This window comes from Macaca thibetana, chromosome 5 (genome assembly GCF_024542745.1).
Source record: "Macaca thibetana thibetana isolate TM-01 chromosome 5, ASM2454274v1, whole genome shotgun sequence".
NCBI lineage: Eukaryota > Metazoa > Chordata > Mammalia > Primates > Cercopithecidae > Macaca > Macaca thibetana.
The window spans coordinates 70,276,980-70,295,630 of record NC_065582.1 but is presented as its reverse complement, the minus strand read 5'-3'; positions in this window follow the sequence as shown (position 1 = coordinate 70,295,630).

Sequence of the window (18,651 nt, the reverse complement as noted above, 5' to 3'; positions counted from 1 at the left end):
GCGTGATCTCGACTCACGGCAAGCTCCGCCTCCCAGGTTCACGCCATTCTCCTACCTCAGCCTCCTGAGTAGCTGGGACTACAGACGCCCGCCACCACATCCAGCTATTTTTTTTTTTTTTTTTTTTTGTATTTTTGGTAGAGACAGGGTTTCACTGTGTTAGCCAGGATGGTCTCGATCTCCTCACCTCGTGATCTGCCCACCTCGGCCTCCCAAAGTGCTGGGATTACAGGCGTGAGCCACCGCGCCCAGCCTTTGATCTCATTTTTTAATTAAAAAAGTAATATATAAGAAAATGTGCATTGTAAAAAGAGGTAAAGAAAAATATACGGAAATAATGATCTCATTAATTCATTTTTTGGATATCTACCATATGTAAGGAGGGATTTTGTTAGGTGTTAGAAAAAAAAGAAAAAGATGAATATAATACAGAACTGATTATCAAGCAGTAGAGACATGAAACATATATTAGATATCAAATTTCACATCAGGAGTATGAAATAAGAGCTATAAAAACAGAAAGAAGAAAGAGAAAATTAAATAAAATATAGGAAAATGGAGAATTTCCTTGGTTTTTAGGAAGGCATACATAGGACTAATGGGAGGATACGGATGAGAAAGAGTGCGTTTCCAATCACACTCAGCTAAAAGTCCTCTTCCCCACGCCCCCTTAAAAACCACAATTTTTGTATAGGAGATACAGTAAATATCAAAGAAAGCCATTAGAATAACCAAAAAAAAAAAAAAAATTGCAAAAGGCAGCATCCTGAGAAGCACATGTGAAAATGAAGATTGGCCCATTCACTTTACAAAGCGAAGGATTTTACGGGATGATTGTATACATGGGACCATAATACCAACCAGAAAAGCCACTGTCACCGTTATGCTCCAGTGCCCACCACTTACCACATGAATGAATGTGGTCCCAAACTCAAGGCCCAAACTTTGTTTTCTATAAGACCATTGAGGTTCTCATTATGCTTGGAATAGCTCCAAGGTAATTAAGGTAAAAAACAAATAGACCAAGTTTATGTAATTTCATGAATCTACCTTCCCTTCATTTTGTGGTCTGCTTCACTGTAGTCAAAATTAAAATCAAGAATAAAGAGCAGTAAATGTTTTCACAGTGTGTCTACCCCTGGTTGCCAGTCAGAGCCATGTTTTCAAGCCCTGTGAGAGTGTAATGATTTGACTTTCTTCAGAAAGAGAAAATCAGCAAAATACTTCTAGTTTTGTAGCTACTCTCCAATCCCCACCTTCACTTATTTGCCTTTCTGTACATCTCATTTATCCATTTTCTCCAATACTTATTTTTCAGATTTCTAAAACAACCTCGAACATATCTATTGTCCTCTCATTCAGAGTAACCTCTGGAAAAGCACCATGCCTGGAGGGAACGTGGCCCCCTGAACCTAAGTAGCAACTTGGAAAGGCTGGTTCTGGAATAAAGTAAATCTAGAATTTGATTAATACACCGTGTATAGCACAGCAAAGTGATGAACTTTTGAAAGATATTGTAAATATGGAAAAAAAAAAAAAAGCAGAAGTGATCAATTGCCTAGTTTATGATATTATCACAAGTAGTTGTAGTATTATGAAAATTAAAACTAATCTCATTGAATAATAACAGATACAAACAACTAGGGATCAGTTTCTGGAATGGCCTCTAATAAAATCAAACATAATTTTCCATTCTTCTCAGAATCATGTTTAAATTTACACAGGAAGATTAACAACAACAACAACAGTAATGGTGAATGAAGAGAAGAGTCTAATTTCCTAAATATTCATTTTGAAGAACTGCAGTTTTTGAAACTGATCTGGTAAGACTGGATCTTTTAGTTCCTGCCTAAAAATAAAATCAAATGATCCAACAACTCCTCACTCAAAAGTCAGGTTTGGGATCAAATACAATACGAATAGTAAGTGTCCACCTTAGTTTGCACTTTTCCATGATTCAGTAAAAATTCATTTAAAAGAAAAGTCACATTTCGTTTCTTGCCTCCTCTACCCTATGAAGGCACTATAAATAGTAACTGTTACTATTTATAGAAGTAGGAAGATGGTCTTACGGAAAGAATGCTGGACAGATCTAGATTTTTATCCCAACTTTACCCTGAAAACTTAAACAAATAATTTAATCATGTTGAATCTAATTTTCTCATTTTAAAATGGGGACAAAAGGATTTTTCCTTGCTTTACTTGTAAGGTTTTCATGAATATCAAATGAGATAACATATATAAAGTGCTTTTAAAAAGCATAATGCTCTTGTACACTCTTTAGTAAAGATATGTGGCCGGGCGCGGTGGTTCAAGCCGGTAATCCCAGCACTTTGGGAGGCCGAGACGGGTGGATCACGAGGTCAGGAGATCGAGACCATCCTGGCTAACACGGTGAAACCCCGTCTCTACTAAAAAATACAAAAAATTAGCCGGGCGAGGTGGCGGGGGCCTGTAGTCCCAGCTACTCGGGAGGCTGAGGCAGGAGAATGGCGTGAACCCGGGAGGCGGAGCTTGCAGTGAGCTGAGATCCGGCCACTGCACTTCAGCCTGGGCGACAGAGCGAGATTTAAAAAAAAAAAAAAAAAGATATGTAATGAGGCACTTATTATATTTTATTTATATATATTTTTCAAGCTATTTTAAAACACATACATATGCTTAATTATCATAATATACTATTTTATCAATTCTTTTAAAGTAACCAACATACACTAAAGCATCGAGGTTAAGCTCATGGACTTTTAAGTCAAACTGCTGCTTACCAGAGCAAATCGCTTAGTCTACTTCTGAGTTTCTTAATCTACAAAAGGGTATATAATAATAATACCTACTGTTAGGACTAATTGGACTGTTGTGCATTTTAAATACATTGAAATCTGTAAGGTACCTGGAACAAGGACTGTTGCACAGTAAACACTGAAAAATTAGTTTTTCTAAGAATAATAAGAATCTGAAAAGATATGTGAATCAGCTGGCATCTTTATCACTAGAGGAGGTAGACATTTACATATCGGACCATGTGACACATTTACTCTCTCAGTGGGGACAGTGGGGAGATGTAGTCACCTGTTTCTCTTAAATCCACTTATATTTTCTATCTAGAAAGAAAAGATCACAAAAACCTTGAAATCCTAACTACCTTTTTTTTTTTTTTTTTTTGCAGTTCTCCAGAAATTAAAAGGATATAAACAATATGACTCACTAGCAAGTGAGAGGATGTAGCCAAACTCTGTATTCCAGGCTTCTACTTCCTGTAAGTGGCTAACTTTTTGATCTCTATGCTTAGTAATAAGAAAATGAAGCAATGGTTAAAGACATTAAATGAGAAATGTGTCCTCATAGTACCTAGTCCAGAGATCCAAAATAACTTATTATGCCTGGAAAACAGCCTCATGGTCCTCATAGTCACAATAGAGCCCTGTCTTGAGAAATATCATAGGTTTGCTCTTTATCTTATCAACCTGTGTTTCAACAACTGTCAGCTAAGTTCCGAAGACATGACTGGGATATCAGTTATGCTTCTTATTGGAGACTCTAATTGTTTTGCATCATTTTTATCCCTGGATCAAAACACAATAAACAGTTACCTTCTCTATGGTAACTAAGCAACAAAGACTTTTTTTTTTCCTTCTTAAGGGTTTCATGAAGTTACATTTTTTATCATTTAAGACTAAAATCCTTTCATTTTTCCTAAATAATCCAAATAATAACTAACACTAATTATTCTCTGGATATTACTTTTAGTGCCTTTCAGAAATTATCTCATTTAATCCTCACAACAACCCTATGGGTTAAGAACTGATATTAATTCTATTATACAGATGAGAAAACTGAGAATCATAGATGTTAAATAATTTGCTCATGGGGATGCACTCAGCAAATGTGAAAGCTGGGATTTGAACTCAGGTAATCTAGATTAAGAGTTCATGCAGATGTATATATGAGTATGAACCTCATGAAAGAGATAAAGAGCTAAAAAAATCAGTAAGGCTTGGTGACTGCTTAGATGTGGTTGGAGGGGATAGCTATGAAACATTCAAATAAAAGATAAAGAATAAGAGAAAGTTTGGAAAGGAGTGAAATAATGAATTTGACCTTGAACATGTAATAAATGTATTTATATTTCTTAGACAAAGAGAATACTATTATGTAAAAAAATATTTCTTGTATTCATATATATGCATGCAAACACACACAGACACTACATAATTGTATTCATCTTGGGAAGTTCATGATTTTTGTTATTTTCTAACAGCTACCATAGGGCTCAGTATGCATGAAATAGTAACAAATATTTGTTGAGTCAACGAATGATCCCAAATCTATCCCCTTTTCCTCTATTTCCGCAGCTACTATGTTAAAATCATTCTTCCACGCTATTCTAATAACCTTCAGTTGGTGTCATTGCCTCCAGTTTCATTTCTCTTGAATTCATTCCCTGCATTGCTGTCACAGTTATATTATTATTTATTTATTATTAATTATTATTATTATTTTTGAGACGGAGTCTCACTCTGTCCCCCAGGCTGGAGTGCAGTGGTATGATCTCAGCTCACTGCAAGCTCCGCCTTACGCCATTGTCCTGCCTCAGCCTCCCGAGTAGCTGGGACTAGAGGCGCCTGCCACCATGCCTGGCTAATTTTTTTTTTATTTTTAGTAGAGATGGGGTTTCACCGTGTTAGCCAGGATGGTCTCAATCTCTGGACCTCATGATCTGCCTGCCTCGGCCTCCCAAAGTGCTGAGATTACAGGCATGAGCCACCGTGCCCTGCCCAGAGTTATATTATGAAATGAAAATCTTCCTACATTTTAATCATGAATCTTTGATGGCTTTTATTGCCTATGAAATAAAATGCAATTCTTTATCACTCAAGAGTTTTCCCAATTCAGTCCTAATTTGCTTTTCAGACCCACCTTCTGTGATTCCTATCTCCACCCCCATCTTGTATCAGGCATCACCCTAGTCACATTAGACCATTTACAGCTCTCAAAATATACCACGGAGCCTCACTCTTGCACCTCTACTCATGCCACTTCTTCGGATTGAAATATCCTGTCCGAGTCTTCCCCATCAGCCAATTATTTGATTCATCCTTCAAAGAAAACTAAACAAAAACAAAAACTGTTTTGTAATGTCTTCTTCAAACCCTTTCCCTATTTTCCAGACAAATTAATTGCTCTTTCTTGTATTTCCAGAGAAATAGTCCCTACAGTTAAAACTACAGCTTTGTAAAACTGCAGATTCCCTGACCTCTTGCTCATAGAGGTTCAGATTCATTAGGACTTGGGTGGAGACAGAAATCTGCTTTTTAAACAGCACACAACATCCCAGCCTAAGCAATGCTACTTCAGAGCCAGAATGAACTCTGGGTTGCTGAGCATTAAGCATTCTCCTTAAAGCCAGATTCAGAACCATGCTAGTAACAATCAGAAGTAGAGCATGTTGGGATCCATACTTTCAGGTATTAGCAAAGCCAGTCAAAAAGCCAACAAAGCAATTGTTTTCGATGTGTTCTATGGGTATGCATCCTGGGGAAGTAAAATCAAGCTCTGCTTCTTCACGTTGTTCAAACTAGCAGGGAAACAGAGGGATGGAAAACATAAAGCAAGACAAAAGCGCACTGTTAAATGTAAGATAAAAAAAGAAAGGAAAGGACATGAGGCACTTAAGTTGACCTCTAAGTTGCCTCTAGAATATTGTGCTCATGGAAAACAAGTGAGGAGATGAACAAACACAATGGAAATAGTTATGAGCAAAAAGGATTTGGAGCTATAAAGGGCCTTGGCTGGTTCAAATCATCACAACCATTTTCCTAGAATGGCATCAGTAGCTCTAACCAAGTCATTTTGAACCAAATTCCTAAGATTTTTCTCATTGACAAAGATATGTGACTCCTTTTGAAGATTTCAGTTCAAAGCAACTTGGTAAAATCCATCTGCTTCTCTCTTGGATACAATATGCTCATTCAATGAGTAAGTGCCCAGAGAAGAAAAATGCATTAATAGTTAATCTTTGGAATCAACAGCTTTAGAGACAGAAAGACTGTTAAAAGATCTGCTAGACCATTCTTCTTAATCTTTTTTATGAGAGTACATGTGGAAAATGATATTAGTATGGCATATTGGTGTAATGACATGAGACTGCTAGAAACTCAAAGGGACTGGCAGGAGCTCAAGTAGCCCCAGACAATACCTAGGGATCAAAAAGGTTAATACATCCTAGAACATCTATAACACATATTCCTTGGGTAGATATAGTTGATAAACTAATGTAATTCGAGATGAGAAAAATCAAGCTCTACAGAATGTCATGACACCCCAGAGGCTAACAGCGTCACTTAGCAGAAGGGCTAGCTTTGAGTTTTCACATGTCTCATAACAGTGATACCAATCAATCTGCCATTCAAAGTTTATCCATTCTGACAATTGTTGGAATCACTTTAAGAGATCCACAATTCATGAAGGCACTCAACATTGGCAACAAACTGAAAAAAAAAAAGATATCTCCTACAAATATCTGTACCATTTTTCAACTGTATTTAAACGCAAGTTGGAAAAACAAAAGAAAAATTCATGTCTTAGGTTATTGAAAAAAATGTTAGATAAAATATTAAAAGCTCTTTTAAAATGAATGGAAGAGGCTCTCAGGAATTAAGTAAGAATCTGAATTTAGGGAAATAAGTGAGCACTGCAGCAACTGGGTTCCCTGGGAGTACCTATACATCCAGGCTGCCGGGAACTTTGCATTTTCAGAGAGCAGAGAGTTTTGTTAGTGACTACCAAGCACAGAAGCCAGCATATGGAAAAGACTTCACTAGAACAACATAAGTAAACAAACGACCCCTCACACAGGAAGGCAGCAAGCAAAACTGTCTGGCAGAGATTTGACTGTAGGAGAAAAGGCTCTCCTGAGAATCTGTACCACTGGAAAGTCCAGACATGAATTTAGGATCAAAATTTGCACTGTTTACACGGTAAGGAAAATTACAAGCTGAAGCTTTTCCTTTCTGGACTCATTTTAAACTAGTTCCAGACCTGTGATGTCCGCAGACATGTGGCAAAAAGAAACACAGATTCTCCCTAGAGAAATGAATCCACAAGCTTGGTATTAAAAAAGTGCAAAGGATTGTATTTTATTGAGAATGTAACTTCAGAATCAATTTTAAAAAATCACAAAACATATGTGAACTAAGCCATTGTCTGCAAGTGTCAGAGAAATAATAAACAACAGAAACTTGAATATTGGAAATGTACAAATATAGGGAATATGTTATAAATTTTTTAGATAAATTATATGTTTAAGGAAAAAATTTTTTAAAAAGAAAGGAAGTAAAAATATGACTGATCAGCAATAAATCAGGCAGAATTTGAGGACAAAGTTCTCCTAGAAGTAAAAAGTATAACAATTAAAAGTAAAAATTCAACATAAAGGTTAAATAACATAGATACAATGGAGTAGAGAATTAATAAAATGGAATGTTCTTATGCAAAAGAAGAAACAGAATAAAGCAATAGAGATAAAAAGATGGAAAATATTTTAAAAGAGTTGAAGACACAAGAAGAATAGTGTGAGAAAGTCCAAAATAGCTAATCAAAGTTTCAGAAGGAGAACCAGGCAAATTTAACCAAAAAAAAAAAAAAAAAAAAAAAAAAAAAAAAGTAATATAGTCATAATTAATATCAGTCAAAATATTACTTAAAGGAAAAAATGCTAATAAGAGAACTCTGTAAAAATAAAGAATGTAATAAAAAGATCACATTTGTAAATTTACATTGTTTAATATCATAGCCTCAAAATAAATTGCATTTTAAAATCTATGGAGAAATGGACAAATCCACCAACACTGTGGGAAATTTTTAATATGTATCTCTTAGTTATTAATGCATAAAGTAGGTAAGGAAAATCAATCGGATGCAAATAATTTGAACAATAAAATCAACAACTTTGATTTAGTTGATATACAGACACTTGCATATACATTATTTTCCAACACACAAAATAACACTTGCAAAAATGGGCTGTGTCTTAAATTTTTCAAAGAATTGGTATCATACAGAACACATGTTATGACCACAATATTGTTACATCAGAAAATGTGGCAGGGATTCTGATTCTCCTTTCTGTGCTAGGCACACAGTTAAATCACATTTTCACCCTGGTTGTATTTATGAAACTTAGCTCTGTCCTTATGAATGTGGGCAGAAGTGACGCATGTACTTGCAGGCCTGACCACAGAATATCCTGTGAAATCTTCCACACTGTTCCTTCCTCTTCATCAAAAACACACAGGGATACCTATTGAGAATGTTGGCAATCTCAAAGGGAAGGAACTTGCTTTTTGTGTCATATATAGAAACATTTATGTTGGACTTCGAATGAATAAGAAATAAACTTGTATTATGTTCAGCCCTCTCAAATTTGTTTTTTTTTTTTTTTTTTTTTTTTGCAGCTGAGAGCTTATCATCAAAACACATAAATTAAAACATAGCTAAAAATAATTGTTTCTGTTTGCAAATTTTTAAACACAATTCTGGTGATTCAGGAGTTAAAGAGAAAGGTATCATAAAAAAAGTTTTAACTACCACAACTAAACAATAAATGAACCCAATGAAAGTTGGAAAAGAAAAATAATATCGAAAAGAACAGAAAGTTATGAAATAAAAACAAATGTCAAGTAGAGAAGCAATAAAATGAAATGTTGCTATTTAGAAACACTAACAAACCGAACAAACCTCTGGTAAGATTGAATAAGGGAAAAAGTGATGAAGTAAAAATAAGCTACTAGGAATGAAAAGTGGGAGTACTGCAGGTATAACAGAGATTTTTAAAGTAATAAGTGAATACTTTAAAAATTAAAAGATAAGAGAGACACTGATTGACCTTTGTTCTGGACTGTGTCTTATCAGGGATGTCTGTATAGTGAACAGCCTTAGACAATATGGTATCTTCCTCTGCAGCAAAGGGCAGTTTAACTTATTGTCTATTATAAAGAAGATAGTGTCTCTTTCCAGAGCAAAAGGCAGGTATACTTACTGCCCAATATAAACAATTCAGTTTCCCCAAGTTCAGGGTTCTCCCATAATGCAACCCATTACAGTGTATATGCAGGCATCCATCTAAATCACCCCCATGGGACTTAAGAGACAAGAACTGATGCTAATACAAAACTCACGCTGCTTGCTTTTCCTTAAGTAAAGTCCTTTATCTCTGACCCAGGAGTTCATGTCTTCTTCCAGCATCATGGAACTCCATCCACAGAGCTAACTTGTTGGCTTCCTAAGTAGGGTAAAAATCTCAGCATCTTCACAGTTCTTGACCTGGACAACATGATTCTAAAATGTATATGGAAGAGCCAAGATAAACCAAGATCTTCTTATAGAGGAAGAACAAGTGCTAGAAAAGATGGACAATTCAATAATTAAGCTAGGACAAGTGTTATCCATGTGAGTATAAAATTAAATTGGATCACCAGGTGCGGTGGCTCACACCTGTAATCCTAGCACTTCGGGAGACCGAGGCAGGGGGATCATGAGGTCAAGAGATCAAGAACATCCTGGCCAACATGGTGAAACCTTGTCTCGACTAAAAATACAAAAATTAGCTGGGCGTGTTGGCGGGTGCCTGTAGTCCCAGCTACTTGGGAGGCTGAGGCAGGAAAATTGTATGAATCCGGAAGGCGGAGGTTGCAGTGAGCCAAAATCACGTCATTGCACTCCAGCCGGCGACAGAGGGAAATTCCATCTCAAAAAAAAAAAAATTAAATGACATTGGATTGCTACTCATACCCCATATGAAATTAATTTCAGATGAAGTAGAATCTTGAATATGAAAGAGGAAAACTTCGTAAGTTTTGGAAGAAAATAGAATAGAATATATCTGTGACTTCAGGTTAGGAAAGAGAAAAAGCATCAACCATAAAGTAAAAGATTGATATACTCAAACATATAAAAGTTAAACCTTTGTTTCACCCAGGGATTGTTTTTAAGTGTTAAAACAAAGTTGAAAAAGCAAACTAGAATCCGAAGGAAGATTTTTGCCACACAAATAACTAACAAAGGATCAGTAACCAGACTATTCATCAATTCCTTAAAAAATCAAGATGAAGATGGCAAATAACCCAATGGAAAAATAGACAAAAATAGGAACAGCTATATTTTAGTAGAGAAAATATGAATGAATGTCCCAATAAACATTGGAAAAGAATATGATGTCACTTTAGTAACCAGAGAGATACAAATGAAACCACAATATACTAGTTTATGCCCACATGGTTGGGTTAGGACAACACTAGAGTCTAACCTACTCTCCAGGTGAGAAAATAAATTGGTACAATCATTACTATCCATGATTTTAACACCTAGGTTAATTCTCTAGAAAAGCTTTTGCACAAGTTTCCAAGAGACATGTACAAGAGTGTTGGTAGCAGCATTGCTTGCAAAGGCAAAAACCAAATGTCTGTCAATAAGATACTGGATTATTAAATGTGATACAGCATATTCATACAATGGAGAACTAAACTATAGTGAAAAATGAGTAAACTACAGCTACGTATTACATGGATGGATTTTAAATTTTTTTCAGTGAAAAAAAGTTGCTGAAGAATACTTAAAATATGTATCAGTGGGTATTTCTGGGGAGAGACAAGGAAACAATAGTAGATGCAAGGGGACAGATAATGGTCTTCAATAGCATTGATAATATTCTATTTCTTAAGTTGAGCAATGCTTTCAAAAGTATTCATTTTAAAATTATGCTTTGTAACTTACATATAACTCTCACATTTTCATAATAAAATGGTGAAAAGAGACCATTAGAAGAGAAAACTGTTTCTAAATACATAGGCTATTTACTAAACAAGCAACTTTTTAACTTCTGTAATTGCTTAGTAAAAACTCGGTAAAGGACAAACTCTTAAGTGAAAAATTCTTCTATTTCTGTTGTCTGAGAGGCAGAGTTAAATTTATCTGGGCCTTTCTTCACACAGAGGGCATTTTCTTTTCTTCTTTTTTTTTTTTTTTTGAGACGGAGTCTGGCTCTGTCACCCAGGCTGGAGTGCAGCGGCGCGATCTCAGCTCACTGCAAGCTCCGCCTCCTGGGTTCACGCCATTCTCCTGCCTCAGCCTCCGGAGTAGCTGTGTTGGGGTATGCGTGTTTCCTAAACAAAGGAATGAACACGTAAGACAACACAAGATAAGACAAAGATGGTGGCCGCCTCGAATGGCACGCTCTGCTTTATTTTATACAGTCGTTTGTGGAATGTTGCCAAGTCACAAGACACATTGTTGTTTTTCTGACCTTCCCCTGACTTTCTGGATTTTCAAGATGTTTACACATAAACAAGCCCCCAGGGTCTGCTGTTTGCAGCTGGCTCCTTTGTCCTCCCTGTTTACAGGGAAGGAACGCCCTGCTTCGTTTGCAAGAGCAGGACTTATCGGGAACATCTCGTTTGTGAGCAGGTAGTCCTCTACAAGCTGGGACTACAGGCACCCACCACCACACCCGGTTAATTTTTTGTATTTTTAGTAGAGACAGGGTTTCACCATGTTAACCAGGATCATCTTGGTCTCCGGACCTCATGATCTGCCCACCTCGGCTCCCCAAAGTGCTGGGATTATAGGCGTGAGCCACTGTGCCCAGTCACAGAGGGCATTTTCAGTTGCTATACCCTGTTGCAGGCGTGGGCATGCATAAGGAAAGACTTGGCTGTTGGGAGGGGCCTGTCTTACACCTTAGGAAGAATCCTTAGCGTTACTTTCCTGTCTCCCCTGGAGTTCTCTCCTACCCCCTAGCTGAGTAGGCCAGCTTTTGGTGCAAAATCTCCCACATTGGCAAAGTTCCTGCATATGCTGTGCAGTATGTGCCTTGAAAAAAAATCCTGAAGATTAGGTGGCTCAGGCTGCATCATCCCAAAGCAAAGAGCACCTTTTTGAAGATCACCTGTTCTGAGAGAGGCCTTTTGACTAGTGGTTGATAGTATCTGTACTTTCTTTACCATAGCTCCAATTGCAGGATATTGTAATATATGAGATAAATAATCTGTATTGTTTTCTAAAATTAATCTGTATCCCTGATTTGCAAGAGATCAGAGAATGGATGTTATTCACTTTTGTGTGCCCAGTGTGTATAGTGTCTGGCACAGAGTATGTAAAGGATTTTTGTCCAGAGGAGTGAAGAGACAGTACTTACGGATTTTATACTTCAATCCTAGTTTCCAGAATGGTTCCAGAGATTCATGGCTTCTTTGTAAATTTTCTGTACACAGGAAGTAGAATCTGCCTCAGAATCAGCTAAATTTGTTATTCAGGTCGTTCTCTTTCTTTTGCTAATGGCTTCATTCCTAAAACATATTCATTTGTTTTCACAGCAAATACAAACTTCGCACCCAGTGTGCATAAGGCAAGAGGCATTCCAGTCAGAATAAGAGACATGTCTGCCTTCAAGGAGTTTTAAATTTAACGGAGAAATATTAATTCCACAGTAATGTTAATATGAAGTTTAGACCCTCATTTACCATTAGAGGTAGTGTAAAGGGCAGATACTGTAAAGCCAGACTATCTGGGTTTGAGTGGTGGCAACATTGCTCATGAACTGTGTAACCTAAGGCAAGGAAAATTACTTTGTTTTGTTTGTCTCTGTTTCCTTACCTATAAAATGTAGATGATAACAGTGTTTATCTGGAGTGTTGTGAAAATGAAACAAGTCAATGTACATGAAACATCAAGAACAGTCCATGACACATCATAAGTGGTATAGAAATAATAGCTGCTACAGCTCCAGTCTCCAACTCCCAGCGCCAGCGACACAGAAGACCGGTGATTTCTGCATTTTCAACTGAGGTACTGGGTTCATCTCACTGGGGAGTGCCGGACGATCGGAGCTGGTCAGCTGCTGCAGCCCGACCAGCGAGAGCTGAAGCAGGGCGAGGCATTGCCTCACCTGGGAAGCGCAAGGGGGAAGGGAGTCCCTTTTCCTAGCCAGGGGAACTGAGACACACAACACCTGGAAAATCGGGTAACTCCCACCCCAATACTGCGCTTTAGGAAACAGGCACACCAGGAGATCATATCCCACACCTGGCCGGGAGGGTCCCACACCCACGGAGCCTCCCTCATTGCTAGCGCAGCAGTCTGTGATCTACCGGCAAGGCAGCAGCGAGGCTGGGGGAGGGGCACCCGCCATTGCTGAGGCTTAAGTAGGTAAACAAAGCTGCTGGGAAGCTCGAACTGGGTGGAGCTCACAGCAGCTCAAGGAAACCTGCCTGTCTCTGTAGACTCCACCTCTGGGGACAGGGCACAGTAAACTAAGACACACAGACACCTCTGCACAGACGCAAACGACTCTGTCTGACAGCTTTGAAGAGAGCAGTGGATCTCCCAACATGGAGGTTGAGATCTGAGAAGGGACAGACTCCCTGCTCAAGCGGGTCCCTGACCCCTGAGTAGCCTAACTGGGAGACATCCCCCACTAGGGGCAGTCTGACACCCCACACCTCACAGGGAGGAGTACACCCCTGAGAGGAAGCTTCCAAAGCAAGAATCAGACAGGTACACTCGCTGTTCAGAAATATTCTATCTTCTGCAGCCTCTGCTGCTGATACCCAGGCAAACAGGGTCTGGAGTGGACCTCAAGCAATCTCCAACAGACCTACAGCTGAGGGTCCTGACTGTTAGAAGGAAAACTATCAAACAGGAAGGACACCTACACCAAAACCCCATCAGTACATCACCATCATCAAAGACCAGAGGCAGATAAAACCACAAAGATGGGGAAAAAGCAGGGCAGAAAAGCTGGAAATTCAAAAAATAAGAGCGCATCTCCCCCGGCAAAGGAGCGCAGCTCATCGCCAGCAACGGATCAAAGCTGGACGGAGAATGACTTTGACGAGATGAGAGAAGAAGGCTTCAGTCCATCAAATTTCTCAGAGCTAAAGGAGGAATTACGTACCCAGCGCAAAGAAACTAAAAATCTTGAAAAAAAAGTGGAAGAATTGATGGCTAGAGTAATTAATGCAGAGAAGGTCCTAAACGAAATGAAAGAGATGAAAACCATGACACGAGAAATACGTGACAAATGCACAAGCTTCAGTAACCGACTCGATCAACTGGAAGAAAGAGTATAAGCGATTGAGGATCAAATGAATGAAATGAAGCGAGAAGAGAAACCAAAAGAAAAAAGAAGAAAAAGAAACGAACAAAGCCTGCAAGAAGTATGGGATTATGTAAAAAGACCAAATCTACGTCTGATTGGGGTGCCTGAAAGTGAGGGGGGAAAATGGAACCAAGTTGGAAAACACTCTTCAGGATATCATCCAGGAGAACTTCCCCAACCTAGTAGGGCAGGCCAACATTCAAATCCAGGAAATACAGAGAACGCCACAAAGATACTCCTCGAGAAGAGCAACTCCAAGACACATAATTGCCAGATTCACCAAAGTTGAAATGAAGGAAAAAATCTTAAGGGCAGCCAGAGAGAAAGGTCGGGTTACCCACAAAGGGAAGCCCATCAGACTAACAGCAGATCTCTCAGCAGAAACTCTACAAGCCAGAAGAGAGTGGGGGCCAATATTCAACGTTCTTAAAGAAAAGAATTTTAAACCCAGAATTTCATATCCAGCCAAACTAAGTTTCATAAGTGAAGGAGAAATAAAATCCTTTACAGATAAGCAAATGCTTAGAGATTTTGTCACCACTAGGCCTGCCTTACAAGAGATCCTGAAGGAAGCACTAAACATGGAAAGGAACAACCGGTACCAGCCATTGCAAAAAACATGCCAAAATGTAAAGACCATTGAGGCTAGGAAGAAACTGCATCAACTAATGAGCAAAATAACCAGTTAATATCATAATGGCAGGATCAAGTTCACACATAACAATATTAACCTTAAATGTAAATGGACTAAATGCTCCAATTAAAAGACACAGACTGGCAAACTGGATAAAGAGTCAAGACCCATCAGTCTGCTGTATTCAGGAGACCCATCTCACACGCAGAGACATACATAGGCTCAAAATAAAGGGATGGAGGAAGATTTACCAAGCAAATGGAGAACAAAAAAAAGCAGGGGTTGCAATACTAGTCTCTGATAAAACAGACTTTAAACCATCAAAGATCAAAAGAGACAAAGAAGGCCATTACATAATGGTAAAGGGATCAATTCAACAGGAAGAGCTAACTATCCTAAATATATATGCACCCAATACAGGAGCACCCAGATTCATAAAGAAAGTCCTTAGAGACTTACAAAGGGACTTAGACTCCCATACAATAATAATGGGAGACTTCAACACTCCACTGTCAACATTAGACAGATCAACGAGACAGAAAGTTAACAAGGATATCCAGGAATTGAACTCATCTCTGCAGCAAGCAGACCTAATAGACATCTATAGAACTCTCCACCCCAAATCAACAGAATATACATTCTTCTCAGCACCACATCATACTTACTCCAAAATTGACCACGTAATTGGAAGTAAAGCACTCCTCAGCAAATGTACAAGAACAGAAATTATAACAAACTGTCTCTCAGACCACAGTGCAATCAAACTAGAACTCAGGACTAAGAAACTCAATCAAAACCGCTCAACTACATGGAAACTGAACAACCTGCTCCTGAATGACTACTGGGTACATAACGAAATGAAGGCAGAAATAAAGATGTTCTTTGAAACCAATGAGAACAAAGATACAACATACCAGAATCTCTGGGACACATTTAAAGCAGTGTGTAGAGGGAAATTTATAGCACTAAATGCCCACAAGAGAAAAGCAGGAAAGATGTAAAATTGACACTCTAACATCGCAATTAAAAGAACTAGAGAAGCAAGAGCAAACACATTCGAAAGCTAGCAGAAGGCAAGAAATAACTAAGATCAGAGCAGAACTGAAGGAGATAGAAACACAAAAAACCCTCCAAAAAATCAATGAATCCAGGAGTTGGTTTTTTGAAAAGATCAACAAAATTGACAGACCACTAGCCAGACTAATAAAGAAGAAAAGAGAGAAGAATCAAATCGACGCAATTAAAAATGATAAAGGGGATATCACCACCGACCCCACAGAAATACAAACTACCATCAGAGAATACTATAAACACCTCTACGCAAATAAACTGGAAAATCTAGAAGAAATGGATAATTTCCTGGACACTTACACTCTTCCAAGACTAAACCAGGAAGAAGTTGAATCCCTGAATAGACCAATAGCAGGCTCTGAAATTGAGGCAACAATTAATAGCCTACCAACCAAAAAAAGTCCAGGACCAGATGGATTCACAGCTGAATTCTACCAGAGGTACAAAGAGGAGTTGGTACCATTCCTTCTGAAACTATTCCAATCAATAGAAAAAGAGGGAATCCTCCCTAACTCATTTTATGAGGCCAACATCATCCTGATACCAAAGCCTGGCAGAGACACAACAAAAAAAGAGAATTTTAGACCAATATCCCTGATGAACATCGATGCAAAAATCCTCAATAAAATACTGGCAAACCGGATTCAGCAACACATCAAAAAGCTTATCCACCATGATCAAGTGGGCTTCATCCCTGGGATGCAAGGCTGGTTCAACATTCGCAAATCAATAAACGTAATCCAGCATATAAACAGAACCAAAGACAAGAACCACATGATTATCTCAATTGATGCAGAAAAGGCTTTTGACAAAATTCAACAGCCTTCATGCTAAAAACGCTCAATAAATTCGGTATTGATGGAACGTACCTCAAAATAATAAGAGCTATTTATGACAAACCCACAGCCAATATCATACTGAATGGGCAAAAACTGGAAAAATTCCCTTTGAAAACTGGCACAAGACAGGGATGCCCTCTCTCACCACTCCTATTCAACATAGTGTTGGAAGTTCTGGCTAGGGCAATCAGGCAAGAGAAAGAAATCAAGGGTATTCAGTTAGGAAAAGAAGAAGTCAAATTGTCCCTGTTTGCAGATGACATGATTGTATATTTAGAAAACCCCATTGTCTCAGCCCAAAATCTCCTTAAGCTGATAAGCAACTTCAGCAAAGTCTCAGGATACAAAATTAATGTGCAAAAATCACAAGCATTCTTATACACCAGTAACAGACACACAGAGAGCCAAATCAGGAATGAACTTCCATTCACAATTGCTTCAAAGAGAATCAAATACCTAGGAATCCAACTTACAAGGGATGTCAAGGACCTCTTCAAGGAGAACTACAAACCACTGCTCAGTGAAATCAAAGAGGACACAAACAAATGGAAGAACATACCATGCTCATGGATAGGAAGAATCAATATTGTGAAAATGGCCATACTGCCCAAGGTAATTTATAGATTCAATGCCATCCCCATCAAGCTACCAATGAGTTTCTTCACAGAATTGGAAAAAACTGCTTTAAAGTTCATATGGAACCAAAAAAGAGCCCACATCTCCAAGACAATCCTAAGTCAAAAGAACAAGGCTGGAGGCATCACACTACCTGACTTCAAACTATACTACAAGGCTACAGTAACCAAAACAGCATGGTACTGGTACCAAAACAGAGATATAGACCAATGGAACAGAACAGAGTCCTCAGAAATAATACCATACATCTACAGCCATTTGATCTTTGACAAACCTGAGAGAAACAAGAAATGGGGAAAGGATTCCCTATTTAATAAATGGTGCTGGGAAAATTGGCTAGCCATAAGTAGAAAGCTGAAACTGGATCCTTTCCTTACTCCTTATACGAAAATTAATTCAAGATGGATTAGAGACTTAAATGTTAGACCTAATACCATAAAAAATCCTAGAGGAAAACCTAGGTAGTACCATTCAGGACATAGGCATGGGCAAAGACTTCATGTCTAAAACACCAAAAGCAACGGCAGCAAAAGCCAAAATTGACAAATGGGATCTCATTAAATTAAAGAGCTTCTGCACAGCAAAAGAAACTACCATCAGAGTGAACAGGCAACCTACAGAATGGGAGAAAATTTTTGCAATCTACTCATCTGACAAAGGGCTAATATCCAGAACCTACAAAGAACTCAAACAAATTTACAAGAAAAAAACAAACAACCCCATCAAAAAGTGGGCAAAGGATATGAACAGACATTTCTCAAAAGAAGACATTCATACAGCCAACAGACACATGAAAAAATGCTCATCATCACTGGCCATCAGAGAAATGCAAATCAAAACCACAATGAGATACCATCTCACACCAGTTAGAATGGCAATCATTAAAAAGTCAGGAAACAACAGGTGCTGGAGAGGATGTGGAGAAATAGGAACACTTTTACACTGTTGGTGGGATTGTAAACTAGTTCAACCATTATGGAAAACAGTATGGCGATTCCTCAAGGATCTAGAACTAGATGTACCATATGACCCAGCCATCCCATTACTGGGTATATACCCAAAGGATTATAAATTATGCTGCTATAAAGACACATGCACACGTATGTTTATTGCAGCACTATTCACAATAGCAAAGACTTGGAATCAACCCAAATGTCCATCAGTGACAGATTGGATTAAGAAAATGTGGCACATATACACCATGGAATACTATGCAGCCATCAAAAAGGATGAGTTTGAGTCCTTTGTAGGGACTTGGATGCAGCTGGAATCCATCATTCTTAGCAAACTATCACAAGAACAAAAAACCAAACACCGCA